General features: G+C 46.0%; 3 non-coding genes across 3 annotated transcripts; all 3 read right to left on the bottom strand.

Moving 5' to 3' along the window:
• Positions 1-2,910: 2,910 nt before the first annotated feature.
• Positions 2,911-3,000, bottom strand: trnap-cgg (transfer RNA proline (anticodon CGG)). Its single transcript is given in 2 exon segments — positions 2,911-2,946; positions 2,965-3,000. It is a non-coding gene; the product is annotated as a tRNA-Pro (tRNA).
• Positions 3,001-12,194: 9,194 nt separating this feature from the next.
• On the bottom strand, positions 12,195-12,268 carry trnan-guu (transfer RNA asparagine (anticodon GUU)). Its single transcript has one exon. It is a non-coding gene; the product is annotated as a tRNA-Asn (tRNA).
• Positions 12,269-15,530: 3,262 nt separating this feature from the next.
• Positions 15,531-15,604, bottom strand: trnan-guu (transfer RNA asparagine (anticodon GUU)). Its single transcript has one exon. It is a non-coding gene; the product is annotated as a tRNA-Asn (tRNA).
• Between the last annotated feature and the right edge of the window lie 241 nt (positions 15,605-15,845).

Below are 15,845 nucleotides of genomic sequence, written 5' to 3'. Positions count from 1 at the left end.
ATTGGAATTTGTTTTTGTTCCATGGCAACACAACTCCAGCTATTTGTTTCAACCAAACGTTACATTTTTAAATTGTTCAGCACGCTTTGTGCTTTCAGTCAGTCCTTCCTTGTTTCCTCTCTGTCAAAAGGTACACTACACACCTACACCTTCATTACACCATCCAAATGTTTTTTAAATGTTGTAACTATACTTGCGTCTATCACTTCTGGAAGTTCATTCACTCACAAACTAACGTCTGTGTTAAAACGTTATCCCTCAGGTTCCTTTTAAAATCTCTCTCCTCTCACCTTAAAAAAAGTCCCCTAGTTTTTAATTCTCCTTCACTAAGGAACAGACATTTGCTAATCACTTTACCTACAACCTTCATGATTTTGTAAATTTCTACAAGGTTACCCTCAACCTCCTACGCTCCAGTGAAAAAGGTCCAAGCCTCTCCATATAACCTGAACACTCCAATCCTGGCAACATCCTGGAAAAGCTTTTCCAAACCCTCTCCAATAGTATTCTTCCTATACCAGGGCGACCAGGACTGTACTCAGTACACTAAAAGTGGCCTCATCAACATCCTGTACAACCTCAACATGACGTCCCAACTCCAACACTCAATGGTGTGAAAAATGAAAGCAAGTGTGCTAAACACCACCTTAACTACCCTGTCTACCGGTGATGAAACTTTCAAAGAACTATGTACCTGAAACTTCCCCTCCACCCCCACCCCCAAAACAGGTCTCTGTTCTACAACAAGACCCAGGGCCCTACCATTTACTGTACAAGTCTTGCCCTTGTTTGTTTTACCAAAATGCAACCTCTCGCTTTTATCCACACGGTCTCTCTCAGGTACACACACAAATACAGCCTTTCACAGCCTTACACTCCATCACTTACACTTTACCAAGTTAAAAATCACACAACACCAGGTTATAGTCCAACAGGTTTAATTGGAAGCATTAGCGGTCGGAGCACCACTCCTTCATCAGGTGGTTGTGGAGGACACAGTTATAAGACACAGAATTTATAACAAAAGTTTACAGTGTGATGAAGCTGAAATTATACATTGAAAAATACCTTGATTGTTTGTTGAGTCTTTCATCTGTTCGAATACCATGATAGTTTCACATTTTTCAGATGTAAATTTTAAGAAGTTTTGTGATTTACATAAGTTACTTTTCAGGTTAACTGTAACATTTGATGTTAGCTAACACCAATTGTTACAGTTAACCTGAGAACATTTAAGAGGCATTTGGATGGATATATGAATAGGAAGGGTTTGGAAGGATATGGGCAGGGTGCTGGCAGGTGGGAGTGGATTGGGTTGGGATATCTGGTCAGCATGGACAGGTTGGACCGTAGGGTCTGTTTCCATGCTGTACATCTCTATGACACTATTTACATATGAAAGAAGTGAAAATATCATGGTTTATGAACAGATGAAAGACTCAACAAACAATCAAGGTATTTTTCTATGTACAATTTCAGTTACATCACACTGTAAAATTTTGCTATAAATTCTGTGCCTTACAATTGTGTCCTCCACAACCACCTGATGATGGAACAGCGCTCCAAAAGCTAGTGCTTCCAATTAAACCTATTGGACTATAACCTGGTGTTGTGTGATTTTTAACCTTGTACAGCCCAGTCCAACACCGACATCTCCAAATTATGACACTTTACCAAGCATACAAACACACACTCTCTTATGCACACACAAGTCTATGGGGTGAATTTGGATTTTCAGAATTATATTTGCAGATACATTCAGTTTTCCTCAAAAAGTGTGCAATCTGCAGGCAGTGAAGCCATGTCATATTTTATAAATCCCTACTTTGAAAATACAACCAGTCTATTTCAAGATTGGGATACAGACAGTCTCAAACCTCACACCTTTAATACATTGAGTGAGCTGAGATGTCACCTCTTTTTATAAAACCTGAAATTATCTGGAGAATGTACCTTAAAAGTAGTTCTGGGATTTACATATTAATGAACAGAAACTAAAAGTGGCCTCATCAACATCCTGTACAACCTCAACATGACGTCCCAACTCCAACACTCAATGGTGTGAAAAATGAAAGCAAGTGTGCTAAACACCGTCCCTGAACCATCCAGACTGACGTAGATTCTAGGAGCAGGGCTTGTCTCTCATGGATGAGAAGGAGTATATGAAACCACAGAGAAAGCTGGGACCCACTGGAATTGTATCCCTTCCTCAGTCTCTCTATGTTCTTCCTTAACTTCTGTTTTTCTGACTTTTCACCCTTTTCTCGCTCACTCTATGTCTCTCTTTCTTCTTGTCTTCCACTCCCATCCGTCTGTCCTATGGGTTCAGGACCATAATTGTTTGAAGTTTGCGTCACCTACTGACCCTGATCACTCCCTGTACGAAAACGTTCTTCCTAATGTCACTTTTACTTCTTTTCCTCGTGATTTTAAAACTCTGCTGAATCGTTATCGATCCTTTCAGGCGTGGGAGCATTTGCACTACATTATTCCTGTGTCTGGACCCTCATGACTTGAAAAACGTCAATCAGGCCAGCTTTCAACCTACTGTTCTCCAAGGAGAACTGTCCCATCTTTCCAATGTACCTGCATTGCTGACAATCCTCATACACGGCACCATTAACGTCAACCTGTTCAGCGCTGTCTGCAATCACTTCACTTCCCCGCTTCCTGAAATTTCACGCTCACAATTGTGCAATAATGCAGCTGGAGGATTCATTCAGAGTCGGACTGCGCGGGCGAAGTACGTGCAATGCTTGTTTTCACTTTGAGCAAGTGTTTCCTTTTATCCTGTTCGCTGTAATGGGAGCTCGACCTCATCCCTACTTCAGACAGTCCGATCTCTTTTAATAAATGTGCTTTTTGAGAAAATCACCACGGCGTTTCTGCACAAGGCAACTTAAGAAACGAGGGCTCGTCCGGGATTCGAACCCGGGATCTCTCGCAAGTTCACCCCACTGAAGGCCCGAAGCGAGAATCATACCACTAGACCAACGAGCCACAGGCCGAGCAAGGCGCGAGCTACCCTGACCCCGGACGCTCCAAGCGCCCTCCCCTGAAGCAGCTGAGACTTGCTCAGTGTGAAATACGTTTGAGTTGCTCCAAGAATCGCAAGCAGCAAAGAGATTCCACAACATTTGCTTCTCATTCCGTCTCCCTGCGCCCAGGACGCTGCTGTTTGTCCCGTTCCCAGTAACTGGACTCTCTCCATTGGCGGATAATTAAACCATATTGTTTCTAATTGCAAACTGTTCTGGGGGAGGGCAGAGCCCCTTCGCTCTTCTGCTCTCTCACAATCACTTTGGATGGGAGACGTCAGTTCCACTAATGCATAGGAAATGGGCAAGTTTTAACTACATTACAAAGGTCTGTCATCAAAGAAACAGAAAGATGCTGTGATGGTGGGACAGAGAGAAATGGACACCGGAAACTGGTCCCTCAGGTAAATTCATATGAGTGTATTTGTGTGCAGCCTGCTCGGTGCTCAGAATTCGTCTTCACACAGCAATCCTGCAGAAAGACTTTTCTAACACGGGCGTCTGTTTCTTTGCTGCGAACGGGCAGCAGTGAACATCTGAGCCCCAACTGTCCCAGATGAAGATGAAAATGAACCATTGTTTCTCCCTCAGCCGCTCTGTCCCAGAGACAGGGAGAGGGACGGCATCAACGCGTGACGTCATTCCGCCGCAGCCTGAAGCCGTTCAGTCCATCATTTCCATGTGACTCTCTGTCACTTGTATCTCTCCGAGATGATTCCCAATCGGTGATATGTGTCCTCATCATGGGAACTGTGTCTGTGTGGTGATGCTGCTTTCGAAATGCTGATCGTCCTGTCATTCCCGTCTGAACCGGAGTGGGGAATTATTGCAGGGAATGAATACGACCGCAAATAATGTGGCTTTGTGGTTCAGTGGTTAACACTGCTGTCTCATAACGGGACCTGAATTCGATCCTACCCTTGTGCGGCTTGTTTGTGTGGAGTTTGTTCAATCTCCCCGTGTCTGCGTGGGTTTCCTGCGGTGCTCCGGTTTCCTTCCACAGTCGAAAGATGTGCAGGTTAGGTGGACTGACCATGCTAAACTGCCCCATAGTGCCCAGAGGTCGGGAGGTTGGGCGCATCAGTCAGAAGTAAATGTCGGGTCTGTGTGGGTTACTCTTCGGAGGGTTGATAGGACTTGTTGAGCAGGAGGGCCTGTTTCCACACTGTAGGGATTCGAATTCGAATTGTTTCAACTTCCCCAGCTCATTCCCATTTCAGAGAAGAGGTGTTAGGATTCAGTTCAGAGCAGACCGGCGGGAAACAACTCAAATCTCCACAAGCACTTCCCCTCAATTGTGTAAATTGGGCCAGTGTTTAGTGACATATTCAGCTCACACTGAATCACAACATGTGTCACAGCGCAGACGGAGGCCATGCGGCCCACCTTCGCTCTGCTGGTTCTACACCGTAAGTAAACGTGTGACTCAATTCGTATAATTCTTTTGCCTTTTCCGTGTAAATCTGTACAACTGAACGTGACCACCGAATTCCCTTTCGGGTCCATTGAATCTTCCTCTTTGTCAATTTCAGACAGGGACTTACTGACCCTAACCACTCCCTGTACGAAAACGTTCTTCCTAATGTCACTTTTACTTCTTTCCCACCTGACATTTAAACTCTGCCGAATCGTTGTGGATCCTTTGTAGCGTGGGAGCATTTTCACAACATTATTTCCTTTGTCTCGGCCTCTCATGATTTGCAAGCCCTCTGTTCTCCGTGGAGGGCAGTCCCAATTTTCCAATCTCGCTTCATTGCTGACATTCCTCATGCACCGGATCTCTGGCAAGTCGGAAAAGTAGAAGAGTCAAAGCGAGATTCATACCCCTAGACCAACGAGCTAGAAACCAGGCGCACCCCATCGCCCGTACGCACCCCACCTCTTGAACTAGCTGAGACTTGCTCAGTGTGAAATACATTTGACATTGCTCTAAGAATTGCAAGCGGCAAAGAGTTTCCATAACAGCTGCTTCTCATTGTCCAAGTGTTTTGGGAAGCAGATGAGAAGGCGAAGTGCAGAACAGAGCGCCGCTATACGGGAAAGCTGCGAAAGAGGATATTGAGTGTTTAGGAGAGATGGTTTCCCTTCTGGTTTATGCTCCGATCACGCACCCGCAGACATATCGCCGATGCGCAAACATAAACTCTGTCTAAATTCCCACATTCTGTTTTTTCGAACTGTGATTTCACTCAAAAGCACAAAGTTTCAATACTCTCAATGTTCAAACTTTAACAAAGTGCTCATAGATATACTTTGCGAACACCTGGAAAAATTCTTCTGAACGTACCTGGGGAATTTCGGTTTGAGGGCTCTTGAACTTTAAGTAGAAGGAAGGGAAGTTTGCCTCGAGGCTGCATAATGTGGAGATGTGTTCCCCATGTTAACTGGTAGTGATTGACCATCTCAGTGCTTCCCGATGCAGGGTTGCCCTGACCCACAGGGAGGTTTCTTTGATAAACTGTCCCGGGGGCTTCTAGTCGAGCCCCCGGTGATGGCCTGCAGCTGCTGTGACACAATAATGATGCTGGCCCAGGAACATGAATATAAATTAGTTCGTGAGTCACGTGGGACTGAATTATTCTTTGGAAAGTTCTTTCAACTTCACGGATGTATATATGAGAGGAAGGTAATGGGCAGGGCTTACACATTGGGTCCACTCTTTCTTCACTCTCAACACCCCACACCCACCTCCCATTGTCCCAAGGCACTTTCCCCTGTAACCGCCGAATGTGTAACACCTGCCCATTTACCTGCTCCCTCCTGAATATCCAGGGGCTCGAACATACCTTCCAGGTGAAGCAGCACTTTACCTGCACATTTGCCACAACCTAGTCGACTGCATTCGTTGCTCACAGTGTGGTTTCCCCAAAGTAGCATGAAGCATAAACTGGGTGACTGCTTCGCAGAATATCTCGGTTCTGTCCGCAAAAAAAGGCTCTGAGCTTCTGGTTGCCCGCCACTTTAACACACCACCCTGTTCCCTGGCCAACATCTCTGTATCAGGCATGCAGCAGTGTTCCAGCAAAGCTCAGCTCCAGATGGAAGAACAAAGCCTCATTTTCCACTTGAAGACCCTACAGCACCCCCGGTCTTCAATATCGAGTTCCATGTCTTTAGGGCTTGAAATCCGCCATGTCCTATTCTCTCCTATTCACGTAATGTCGTCTTTTGCAGCTTTCCAGTCTAAGGGCGCACTGTTCTGTACCTCGCCTTCTCATTTCCTTCCCAAAAAACTAACATGAATATTTCACATTGTTATACTGGCCCAATGTGCACAGTTGAGATGACACACTCGTGGAGGTCTGCGTGGTCTTCTCCTGTTCTCTGTTGAGGAGGGAAATGCTTGTCACTGGTCACTCAGGTGTCAGAGAAAAGTTTCGAAACAAAAAGGTTAAATTTTCTGCCATTGGAGAGGGTCCGGTTCCTGGACACGGGACAAACGACAGCAGCGAAACAGAATGAGAAGCACCTATTCTGGAAATTGTTTGCCTGACCCCATGAAAAGCAGACAACTTCGCATTTGGAGGGAGAGCAGCAAATACACCACCCCTGTGCGGGGTTGAATCACCAACCTCCCGGTAAACTGCTGAACGCACAGCACAACGGTGCGATAGAGAAATGTGACTTCGCCGGCTGCACCATCGCGAAGGGTAGGATATTAGTGAATTCATAATTCAGCCGCACCGCCTAGAATTACATTTGTCGTCTATAAGTCTTACTTTTCCATAATAAAGCCTGGGACATTCATTGTGGAGAGATGAGATCGAATTGAACTACACACATTGATGAGAGATACAGCGGGTGGGAAGGATCCATTCCCATGCGTAGAGAGATTAATAATCAGGGCCGAAAATAAGGAGCGACTTCAAGAAATTGGGGGTTCATTCAGCAAAGCTAATGTAGAACTGTGATGAAAGTGTGATGAAAATTGTGATGAAAGTCTCTCGAGTTATTTTGATGAGAAGTGTTGATGATGCGAATACAATCGATAGGATGAACGTAGATTGGTAAATGTATTTGGTGACAGTTCTGTTCTAGCCCTGTGAGCGAAATCTGGATCTGAAGGAGTATAAGGGACATCAACAACATCGATCTGAAATTGGACACGTGACAAGAAACAGAGCCACCATTGACAGTTGGCTTTTGAACTGGAGAAGGTTTCTCGTGAAATTAACTATGCAAGGTCAAAATAATTTAGGTAAAACACGGAAACGCTATCCTCATTAGCAGACAGTGAAAGGATGACAAGACACAAATTAAACATTTTCGACAAGTGATACAGGGGACTGGGAAGATAAGTATTATAAACTGTGAAAAGCAAAGTTCTGGAGAACAACACTTACATTCAAAGACGGAAAACATCCAGGTCCTGATTAATCAGATTGCATTGTGGCGCTTTTCTGGAAAACATCCACTTGCAATGTCCTACAAAAGAGTGACAAAACCCATCCCTGTCAGCCCAGGATAGAAAATCCGAAGGGATGAACGTTTGCTGATTTTCTGAAGATTCACAGAGCTTAGACGGGGTTTTGGTGATTGTTTCTTTTCCACTCCCAGGAGCCGCAGTGGTTGAGGCGTTGAGTTGGGGAGAATAAAATGTGCCCGTGAGCAGCGTGTGGAGCTATTTCAGCTTCCCCTCATCTGACTGCGCTGTGAGTTGACTCAGATGTTGTCAGTGATATTTACTGACTCGAGACAGTGAAAGGATTCCATTCCCGCAGGTCGGGAATTCAAACCGTATGCCGGCTTCAGGACAATGAGAAAGATTAATTGGGGTGTGTGAACAAGCTGTGAGCTGCATTTCAAACAGGGAGGTGGACTCAGATGCATCATCCATTGTGCCCCGGCCCTGTGCGTAACCAACGCCACCATGCTGCAGAATTCTGACGTTAACACGGACATGCGCAGCAATGGGAACATTCACAAGGTGAACAACCAAAGATAATCACCGTCACTGATTCCCTTCCACAGGCCCAACTTTGTGAAGCAGTATCTTTCACTGGCAAAGGAAACACCCTTGTCCACAGGTGCCTGCTTCATTTCGATCACGATTTGAAGCCCCTCACTCTTCTAGTCTCATTTCCAAACACTTTGCTCATAGCCTCAAAAGAAGCTCTGAGGGTATCTGCTTGTTCCACCCGAACAGGCAGTGGGTTGCAGATTCCCACCAGTCCCAATTTGAGTGAAATATTTTCCCCCTCAACTGATTTGAATCTTAAAGAAGAAGCCGGGGAGCAAGCTCCCTTTCTTTTCGACGACATTTCTCATTTTGTACTCGGCAGGGTTCACACCTGCGTGGGGAAACCGCAATGGATTTCAAGTCCATCGCATTAACCACTCGGCCCACAAATACAGAACCACACTGACAGCTTGACTTCCCAGGTCTGTCTGCCTGTGGAGCTGAGAAAGAGTGAATCATCGCAGAGTTTGTTTGAATCCAATCACTTCACAGTGATTCGAAAGGGTTAAATATCTGCACATGATGTTTGCAGACATTTAGGTGTTTCACCCGAAAAGATGACATGAACTTTCAGTGAGAAATTGCAGGAGGAACTCAGCAGGTCAGGCAACATCTGTGGAAAGAGAATCAGAGGCAACATTTCAGAATTTTGTTTTCTCCGACAGGTACTGTCTAACTTGCCGAGTTTCTCTTTGGGTCTCGTCTTCTCAGCATACGCAGTCCCTCACGTTAGACATTAATTCAATTCAGAAACCCCTTTGTGCAGAAGATTTCCGTTTGGGGAACATTTTCCTGACCCCATTAAAAACGCACAGCTTCGAAGCCAAAGAAGGGCAGCGAACACCCCGCCCCTGTGTGGGCTCGAACTACCAACTTTTCGGTTAACAGCCGAATGCGCTGACCAATTGCGCCACAGAGACAGGCGCGGCAGAGGGCGGCGCTATCGATTAGTGATTATATAATTCAGCCTCAACGCCAAGAATTACAATTGTCGTCTATCTGTTTTACTTTTCCATAATCAAGCCTGGGAGATCTCTTGTGGAGATACCGGGGACAGTCTGCAGACACATCCATGTCACGAGGAACTAGCTTTCTTACTCCGGGGCCGGCGCCCTTCCAGCCTTTCAGCGTTTTGCCTGTTCCCGAGTTCTCTCATTGGATCGGAGGCGAGAAGGAGTTTGAATTCCTGATGTGCAGGAACGACAATTCTTTCAATGTCTCAGATCAGTTCATGTGCCGAGAACATCAGAGTCAACCTCCCGGACTCTTCAACAAGGGGACGGTGTCTGGACTGTCTCTGCTCAATCGGACAGGTCATCTTTCATTCTCCTCTTAATCCGCTTCGCAAAGTGTTTCTAAAGGTTCACAAAGCTGGAGACTGGGATTTCTGTTTTGCTTCATGAACATTTGAACATTTTTCCATTGCCTAACTGACAATATTTTGCCAAAATCTCTTCCCAATTGTACGCCTTGCCTCATGTCCAGGGATGAGGAATTTCCATTTTGGGGAGACATTCCCAAGGTTGAGAATGTTCGCTTTGGAGCAAAGAAGGATAACTGGAGATTTCCTGGGGCTGTTGGTCATGATGGGAGAAGAAGCGGTGGGAATGGGCAGATTAATGATCAGAAGAACCAATTGCCACTGACCAGAGTCAGTTACCAGAGGACAGGGATTGAAGTTCTTGAATGAAAAGCAGCACTTGGGCCTAATAAACACAGAGAATACTGCAGAAAGCCAACAGGTCGAGCAGCATCTGTGGAAAGGGAAACAGAGCTGACGTTGTGAGTCTGATACGTTGTTTGTTCAGAACCCGAGTTTCCTGCATGACAATCAATTCCCAGACATGAGAAAACGGGACTTTATTGAGACGGGTTTTGTGAAGTTTGAGCGATAATGCAACCAACAGGAAGTTATTTAAAATCGCCAGCGAAGAAAGCATAGCCAGCAGGTTGCCACCCTGGGCGGGGGAGCCCCAAAGGATCTCTACGCCAACACCTTAAGTGTTCGGCCACAACTACACGCCCAAAGTTGTGGTCTAAACTTTCTCATGGAATAGTTCTAACAGGAAAGGTGAGTATTGGGCTTGTCCTGTCCGCGCCATAGCCCCAACGTTTCCTGTTCCCCTGGATTTGATCAGGACAGAGGAGGCTGATGGGAGATCGAATTGAACTACACACATTGATGAGAGATAGAGCGGCTGGGAAGGATCCATTCCCATGCGTAGAGAGATTAATAATCAGGACCGAAAATAAGGAGCCACTTCAAGAAATTTGGGGTTCATTCAGCAAAGCTAATGTAGGACTGTTCACAGAAAATTGTGATGAAAGTCTCTCGAGTTATTTTGATGAGAAGTGTTGATGATGCTAATACAATCCATAGGATGAACGTAGATTGGTCAATGTATTTGGTGACAGTTCTGTTCTAGCCCTGTGAGCGAAACCTGGATCTGAAGGAGTATAAGGGACATTAACAACATCGATCTGAAATTGGACACGTGACAAGGAACAGAGCCATCAGTAACAGTTGGCTTTTGAACTGGAGAGGGTTTCTCGTGAAATTAGCTTGAGGCTTGAGGTATGCAAGGTCAAGATAATTTAGGTAAAACATGGAAACACTATCCTCATTAGCAGACAGTGAAAGGATTACAAGACACAAATTAAACATTTTCGACAAGTGATACAGGGGACTGGGAAGATAAGTATTAGAAACTGGCAACAACAAAGTTCTGCAGCACAACGCTGACATTCAAAGACCGAAAACATCCAGGTCCTGATTAATCAGATGGCATTGTGGTGCTTTTCTGCAAAACATCTACTTGCAATGTCCTACAAAAGAGTGACAAAACCCATCGCTGTCAGCCTAGGATAGAAAATCCGAAGGGATGAACGTTTGCTGATTTTCTGAAGATTCACAGAGCTTAGACGGGGTTTTGGTGATTGTTTCTTTTCCTCTCCCAGGAGCCGCAGTGGTTGAGGCGTTGAGTTGGGGAGAATAAAATGTGCCTGTAAACAGCGTGTGGGGCTATTTCAGCTTCCCCTCATCTGACTGCGCTGTGAGTTGACTCAGATGTTCTCAGGGACATTTCCTGACGCGAGACAGTGTAAGGATTCTCATTCCCGCAGATTGGGAATTCAAACCGTATGCCGGCTTCAGGACAATGAGAAAGATTAATTGGGGTGTGTGAACAAGCTGTGAGCTGCATTTCAAACAGGAAGGTGGAGTTTGGTGCGCCAGTCCCTGTGCGCATCCAACGCCACCATGCTGCAGATTTCTGACGCCAACACGGACATGCGCAGCAATGGGAACATTCACAAGGTGAACAACCAAAGATAATCATCGTCACTGATTCCCTTCCACAGGCCCAACTTTGTGAAGCAGTATCTTTCACTGGCAAAGGAAACGCCTTTGTCCACAGGTACCTGCTTCATTTCGATCACGATTTCAAGCCCCTCACTCTTCTAGTCTCATTTCCAAACACTTTGCTCATAGCCTCCAAAGAAGCTCTGAGGGTATCTGCTTGTTCCACCCGAACAGGCAGTGGGTTGCAGATTCCCACCAGTCCCAATTTGAGTGAAATGTTTTTCCCCCTCCACTGATTGGAATCTTAAAGAAGAAGCGGGGGAGCAAGCTCCCTTTCTTTTCGACGACACTTCTCATTTTGTACTCGGCAGGGTTCACACCTGCGTGGGGAAGCCGCAATGGATTTCAAGTCCATCGCATCAACCACTCTGCCCACGATTCAGTACCACACTGACAGTTTGACTTCCCAGGTCTGTCTGCCTGTGGAGCTGAGAAAGAGTGAATCATCGCAGAGTTTGTTTGACTCCAATCACTTCGCAGTGATTCGAAAGGGTTAAATATCTGCACATGGTGTTTGCAGATATTTCGGTGTTTCTCCCGAAAAGATGACATGAACTTTCAGTGAGAAATTGCAGGAGGAACTCAGCAGGGCAGGCAACATCTGTGGAAAGAGAATCAGAGGCAACATTTCAGAATTTTGTTTGCTCCGACAGGTACTGTCAAACCTGTTGATTTACTGTTTGGGTCTCGTCTTCTCAGCATACGCAGTCCCTTAGGTAAGACATGAAGTCAACTCGCAACCCCGCTGTGTGGAGAAGATTTCCGTTTGGGGAACATTCTCCTGACCCCATTAAAAGCGCACAGCTTCGAAGCCAAAGGAGAGCAGCGAACACACCGCCCCTGGGTGGGCTCGAACCACCAACCTTTCGGTTAACAGCCGAACGCGCTGACCAATTGCGCCACAGAGACAGACGCAGATGTGGGCGGCACCATCGCTTAGTGATTTTATAATTCAGCCTCCCCGCCAAGAATTACAATTGTCGTCTATCAGTTTAACTTTTCCATAATCAAGCCTGGGAGATGCATTCTGGAGATACCGGGGGCTGTCTGCAGACACATCCATGTCACGAGGAACTAGCTTTCTTACTCCGGGGCCGTCGCCCTTCGAGCCTTTCAGTGTTTTGCCTGTTCCCGAGTTCTCTCATTGGCTCGGAGGCGAGAAGGGGTTTGAATTCCGGATGTGCACGAACGACAATTCTTTCAATGTCTCAGATCAGTTCGTGTGCCGAGAACATCAGAATCAACCTCCCGGCCTCTTCAACAAGGGGACGGTGTCTGGACTGTCGGACAGGTCATCTTTCATTCTCCTCCAAATCCGCTTCCCAAAGTGTTTCTAAAGGTTCACAAAGCTGGAGACTGGGATTTCTGTTTTGCTTCATGAACATTTGAACATTTTTCCATTTCCTAACAGACAATATTTTGCCAAAATCTCTTCCCAATTGCACGCCTTGCCTCATGTCCAGGGATGAGGAATTTCCATTTTGGGGAGACATTCCCAAGGTTGAGAATGTTCGCTTTGGAGCAAACAAGGATAACTGGAGATTTCCTGGGGCTGTTGGTAACGATGGGAGAAGAAGCGGTGGGAATGGGCAGATTAATGATCAGAAGAACCAATTGCCACTGACCAGAGTCAGTTACCAGAGGACAGGGATTGAAGTTCTTGAATGAAAAGCAGCACTTGTGCCTAATAAACACAGAGAATACTGCAGAAAGCCAACAGGTCGAGCAGCATCTGTGGAAAGGTAAACAGAGCTGACGTTGTGAGTCTGATACGTTGTTTGTTCAGAACCCGAGTTTCCTGCATGACAATCAATTCCCAGACATGAGAAAACGGGTCTTTATTGAGACGGGTTTTGTGAAGTTTGAGCGATAATGCAACCAACAGGAAGTTATTTAAAATCGCCAGCGAAGAAAGCATAGCCAGCAGGTTAACACCCTGGGCGGGGAGCCCCAAATGATCTCTACGCCAACACCTTAAGTGTTCGGCCACAACTACACGCCCAAAGTCGAGGTCTAAACTTTCTCATGGAATAGTTCTAACAGGAAAGGTGAGTATTGGGCTTGTCCTGTCCGCGCCATAGCCCCAACGTTTCCTGTTCCCCTGGATTTGATCAGGACAGAGGAGGCTGATGGGAGATCGAATTGAACTACACACATTGATGAGAGATAGAGCGGTTGGGAAGGATCCATTCCCATGCGGAGAGAGATTAATAATCAGGACCGAAAATAAGGAGCCACTTCAAGAAATTTGGGGTTCTTTCAGCAAAGCTAATGTAGAACTGTTCACAGAAAATTGTGATGAAAGTCTCTCGAGTTATTTTGATGAGAAGTGTTGATGATGCTAATACAATCGATAGGATGAACGTAGATTGGTCAATGTATTTGGTGACAGTTCTGTTCTAGCCCTGTGAGCGAAACCTGGATCTGAAGGAGTATAAGGGACATTAACAACATCGATCTGAAATTGGACACGTGACAAGGAACAGAGCCATCAGTAACAGTTGGCTTTTGAACTGGAGAGGGTTTCTCGTGAAATTAGCTTGAGGCTTGAGGTATGCAAGGTCAAGATAATTTAGGTAAAACATGGAAACACTATCCTCATTAGCAGACAGTGAAAGGATTACAAGACACAAATTAAACATTTTCGACAAGTGATACAGGGAACTGGGAAGATAAGTATTAGAAACTGGCAACAACAAAGTTCTGCAGCACAACACTGACATTCAAAGACCGAAAACATCCAGGTCCTGATTAATCAGATGGCATTGTGGTGCTTTTCTGCAAAACATCTACTTGCAATGTCCTACAAAAGAGTGACAAAACCCATCGCTGTCAGCCTAGGATAGAAAATCCGAAGGGATGAACGTGTGCTGATTTTCTGAAGATTCACAGAGCTTAGACGGGGTTTTGGTGATTGTTTCTTTTCCACTGCCAGGAGCCGCAGTAGTTGAGGCGTTGAGTTGGGGAGAATAAAATGTGCCTGTAAACAGCGTGTGGGGCTATTTCAGCTTCCCCTCATCTGACTGCGCTGTGAGTTGACTCAGATGTTCTCAGGGACATTTACTGACGCGAGACAGTGTAAGGATTCTCATTCCCGCAGATCGGGAATTCAAACCGTATGCCGGCTTCAGGACAATGAGAAAGTTTAATTGGGGTGTGTGAACAAGCTGTGAGCTGCATTTCAAACAGGTAGGTGGAGTTTGGTGCGCCAGTCCCTGTGCGCATCCAACGCCACCATGCTGCAGAGTTCTGACGCCAACACGGACATGCACAGCAATGGGAACATTCACAAGGTGAACAACCAAAGATAATCACCGTCACTGATTCCCTTCCACAGGCCCAAATTTGTGAAGCAGTATCTTTCACTGGCAAAGGAAACGCCTTTGTCCACAGGTACCTGCTTCATTTCGATCACGATTTCAAGCCCCTCACTCTTCTAGTCTCATTTCCAAACACTTTGCTCAGAGCCTCCAAAGAAGCTCTGAGGGTATCTGCTTGTTCCACCTGAACAGGCTTTGGGTTGCAGATTCCCACCAGTCCCAATTTGAGTGAAATGTTTTTCCCCCTCCACTGATTTGAATCTTAAAGAAGAAGCGGGGGAGCAAACTCCCTTTCTTTTCGACGACACTTCTCATTTTGTACTCGGCAGGGTTCACACCTGCGTGGGGAAGCCGCAATGGATTTCAAGTCCATCGCATCAACCACTCTGCCCACGATTCAGTACCACACTGACAGTTTGACTTCCCAGGTCTGTCTGCCTGTGGAGCTGAGAAAGAGTGAATCATCGCAGAGTTTGTTTGACTCCAATCACTTCGCAGTGATTCGAAAGGGTTAAATATCTGCACATGGTGTTTGCAGATATTTCGGTGTTTCTCCCGAAAAGATGAAATGAACTTTCAGTGAGAAATTGCAGGAGGAACTCAGCAGGGCAGGCAACATCTGTGGAAAGAGAATCAGAGGCAACATTTCAGAATTTTGTTTGCTCCGACAGGTACTGTCAAACCTGTTGACTTTCTGTTTGGGTCTCGTCTTCTCAGCATACGCAGTCCCTTAGGTTAGACATGAAGTCAATTCGCAACCCCTGTGTGGAGAAGATTTCCGTTTGGGGAACATTCTCCTGACCCCATTAAAAGCGCACAGCTTAGTAGCCAAAGGATAGCAGCGAACACACCGCCCCTGGGTGGGCTCGAACCACCAACCTTTCGGTTAACAGCCGAACGCGCTGACCAATTGCGCCACAGAGACAGGCGCAGACGTGGGCGGCACCATCGCTTAGTGATTTTATAATTCAGCCTCCCCGCCAAGAATTACAATTGTCGTCTATCAGTTTAACTTTTCCATAATCAAGCCTGGGAGATGCATTCTGGAGATACCGGGGGCTGTCTGCAGACACATCCATGTCACGAGGAACTAGCTTTCTTACTCCGGGGCCGTCACCCTTCGAGCCTTTCAGTGTTTTGCCTGTTCCCGAGTTCTCTCATTGGCT

The sequence above is a fragment of the Chiloscyllium punctatum genome, chromosome 36, assembly GCF_047496795.1.
Source record: "Chiloscyllium punctatum isolate Juve2018m chromosome 36, sChiPun1.3, whole genome shotgun sequence".
NCBI lineage: Eukaryota > Metazoa > Chordata > Chondrichthyes > Orectolobiformes > Hemiscylliidae > Chiloscyllium > Chiloscyllium punctatum.
This window is presented reverse-complemented; position numbering and strand designations above follow the sequence as displayed.